A 3,461-nucleotide genomic window follows, 5' to 3' on the forward strand; every position below is an offset into this window, starting at 1 on the left:
CCCAGCAATTAGAACCATCTCAGTGGTAACAAGAAAGCAAATAAATAAGAATGGAACAGTCAGTGACCTTATCATTTGATAAGAAGGCTCCTTGTAGGCCCAAACAGAACTCCCCAAGTGGACTCTAGACCATATTCACTGAAAAAGCAGAAACCTGAGAGCCAAACTAGAGCTGCTTGGCCAGTGGGGGTAAAAAAAAAACACAATGAAAAACTGGGCCCTTACAAACTGGCCGGACTGGTTTGAGAGGCAAAGAGAAGGAAGGGAGGGCCCGGAAGGCTACACTGGAACCTTGCAAAGTAGACCAGAGAGGTTCCCACCAAAGGCAGAGGGACAAGACCAAAAGTGGAAGCTCTATCCAGCCTATAGACCAAGGCCAAGGCTCCAGAGGAGGTGGAGGAAAATGGGGAGGAGGAGACAGGAGTTACAGATACACAAAGAACTTGGTGACAAGCCAGTGTGTGACAGGAACTTTGTGTCCGTCCACCACTCCCTCTCAAGTTCCCACAGCAGCATTCCAGGTCTTCCACTTACCTCAGTCAGCTCCCAGGCCCTTGGTTCTCCCCTCCCTGGCACAAAGAGAAGCAGCCCTACCCCCTCTTCTCCCACAAGGGTAAGGGCAGGCAAGCCAGTCTGGGAGCCACAGGAAGCCAGAATCCTCTTAGAATCAGGCAAATCTCTGAATAGACAGGCCCCCAGAGCTAGATCCATACTCCCAAATACCCAGGATGAAAGGAACATGTAGGCAGCTTGTCTACAAACATAGCGGTTGCTAATTATTTCCCAATTACAGCAACTCTCTTCAGACAGAGCATCAAAGGGGCCAAGCTAAGGTTGACTCTGCTTCCATTACCGCCTAAGGCAAGGAAATTCACCTCAGAAGTTGTCTAGTGCCCAGTATATACCTCTTATGTGGCCTGGGAATGTGGAGGTGTAGTCTCCCTAGGCTTTTGGTCTCCTAGGGAGTTCTGCCTATGTTTTTGCACCACTAGTAAGTACTCCAATCTATCAAGGATCATGAATCAAGGATGCCTACTAGGGTTTCTGGGAATCAAGAGGATTCTGTGATAATTAGCTGCACTTCCAGATCTCACCAGTGTCCCCCCCCCCAATCTCGAGCTAAAGAAAAAGAAGGAAATATATATTTGCTGGAAGGAAAGATATTTTACATCAGTCTCAAGAAAGAAGACTATTTCTAGGTGGGTGTGGTGACATAAACCTGTAACCCCGGCACTGGGAGCTGAAGGCAGCCCACCAGTTCAAGGTCAGCCTCAGCTGTACGGCAAGTTCAAGGCCAGCATGGGCTATGCGGAAACCCAGTATCAATCCTGGGTTCACATCCCCAAGAAAGCAAACATTTTCAGCTATTTTGTGGGTCCAGGGATTTATGCTTCTCCATTCTCCTCTCTTGTAGAATACACACAAGAATCTTTCTAGAGGAAGAAGGGGAAAAAAATCCCTGACATGAAAGCAAAGAAATAAACGGCCTTAAATAATCTCACACCTAGGAAAGAGACGGGTGCCCTGGTATTCTGACCTTAGTGTCTTACTGGCAACTGCATTGACCTGTAGGCAAATGGTCAGAGAATGATCCTACATCTCAGAGCATTTCCAAAGCCAGAAGGAGAGTGTCAGAGACCAGTAAGGACTGACGGGAGCGGGGAGGGGGTAGTCACACACACTGCCCAAAACCAGCACTTGCGGATTTCACCACTTCAGTCTCTGAACCTCTGGCGGCACTTCCATTTGCTCCAATAGGATGAACCCTCCCCCGCCCCCATGCTGGTCTCCAAGAGAAATTCTGCCCCAAGGGCTGGCTCCTGACCTCCAGAGATTGTAGCGCTGAAATGCGTGCATGCCCTGGGAATAACCTTACCCTCAGGTGCCTCACACCTGACACCTTCCCAGCCACTCGCTTGTGGCACCGTGGAGTAGGGGCCAGCTCTTAGTTCTGCCACGGCACTCTGACCGCCCTTCCTCCTAAACTCAGCACCTGTGCTCAGGAGGAGGGCATTTGATGCCTCCACTCCGCCCCTCAAGCATACTCCTGAGGGCCCACCAGAATCGCAGGTGTTCTCGCTCCCGACAGGCTCACTCACCCGGGTCTAGATCGGTGCTCTCGGGTTCGCACACCCCGCAGGGGCTCGCGCTCCGTCCGCCCGAGCTGCACGCGCGGCTGCAGCCCAGCCCCTCCGACCTCGGAGCTCCCTCCTCTCCCCCGCCCACCAACCTGTTACTCCCCAGGAGCTCCGCCCCATTGGCCGTCACCTCCCGCCCCGCCTCACCTCTTCTTCTATTGGTCAGCTTCCCGCAAGGGGCGGGGCAGACACCGCGGGAACCCAGAACCGGGGTCCCCAGCCCGGTGGACGGGAGGGGCGGTGGGGTCACGTGGGCTGGTGGGGCGGGGGCGGGGCACGGGGGGACCTAAGAGGCCATTTTGGGGGCGTCGGGGCTTTGCGGACTTGGGTAGCCTAGCGCCGGAGCATCCTCTGGGTTCTGTGGGACGTGCCTTCCTCGTGCTCTTCTCAAAGCCAATCTCGGTTCACAGCCTTTTCTGCCCTTCATCTGCCTCTGCATAAGCCGGAATACAGTTCTGTCGCTTTCCGCAGAAAATTTCTTCGTAGTCTCCCGACATCAGCCCGTCCTGCATCTCTGCTCGCCTGCCTTATCGGCAATACGAACCAGAATCCCAGTCGTGGATTCTCATCCTCGGGCTCCTGGCCTCCATAATCATTTTGCACCCTTTTTCTATGTAAGATGTAATCACCTAATTTACATCACCCTAAAAATAATTTTCATCATTTTCTCTCCCTATGAAAAGCTCGGCCAGAGCCGAGGTCTTCATTTTCTTTTGTTTTGTACGCTTCATCTCAAACGCTTATAACAGAGGTCAGCACGTAGTTGGCTCTTAATAAAATATGTGTAGAATGAATGACTTGGGAAGCGAGTGCTGTAAATTTACACGCATCAGAACAACCTTTATAAGCAGAAAGGGACGCAACCACAGATTGTAAATCCGCCTTTTTTGAAAGCCTGTCAAGTAGGGCTTTTGGTCCTACTACACCGAAAAGACTCTGGGGTGCTTTGCCTGCAGACTGAGGCAGGTAACATACAAGCTGGCTCCTAGTGTTAACCGCTGAGGTATGTTAAAAGAAGATTGGCTTAGCTTACCTTGCTGGCCTCTGAATAGTTCTCTCCTTTATTTGTCCAGTAAATATTTATTGTAATATATTTAGGTTTGAAGAGGAATCTTCGATACAGCCAGCATTTCCGTGGCGTTAGCTGGAGATCGTTCCCTTCCCCTCCCCCCACCTTCAGATGCTGGGCGTGGACCCTGGAGGGGAAAGTCCACCTACCTGTTCTGTAGCTGGGTTGCTAGGTCTCCGCATTCCAAGAGAAGCCTTCTATGAGGGATCGAGCCCTAAGGAGGGACAAGGAGGGAGGGGGAGAAGGGGAAGGGG

General features: G+C 51.9%; 1 protein-coding gene across 5 annotated transcripts in view; it reads right to left on the reverse strand.

Annotated features, from left to right (window-relative positions):
• Nucleotides 1-3,425, reverse strand: part of Cgn (cingulin) — a 30,179-nt gene extending 26,754 nt beyond the window's left edge. The window contains exons 1-2 of one of the 5 annotated variants that reach the window (XM_031374723.1): nt 3,357-3,417; nt 2,286-2,571 (exon numbers count right to left, since the gene is read on the reverse strand). The gene's annotated coding sequence lies outside the window, so the exon portion shown is untranslated. Of the gene's footprint in view, nt 1-1,876; nt 1,954-2,099; nt 2,232-2,285; nt 2,572-3,171; nt 3,325-3,356 lie in introns of those variants that run through there. The other 4 variants (XM_031374724.1, XM_031374725.1, XM_031374728.1 and 1 more) reach the window with 4 other exon arrangements.
• Nucleotides 3,426-3,461: the final 36 nt, after the last annotated feature.

Source organism: Mastomys coucha, unplaced genomic scaffold (genome assembly GCF_008632895.1).
Source record: "Mastomys coucha isolate ucsf_1 unplaced genomic scaffold, UCSF_Mcou_1 pScaffold16, whole genome shotgun sequence".
Lineage (NCBI taxonomy): Eukaryota > Metazoa > Chordata > Mammalia > Rodentia > Muridae > Mastomys > Mastomys coucha.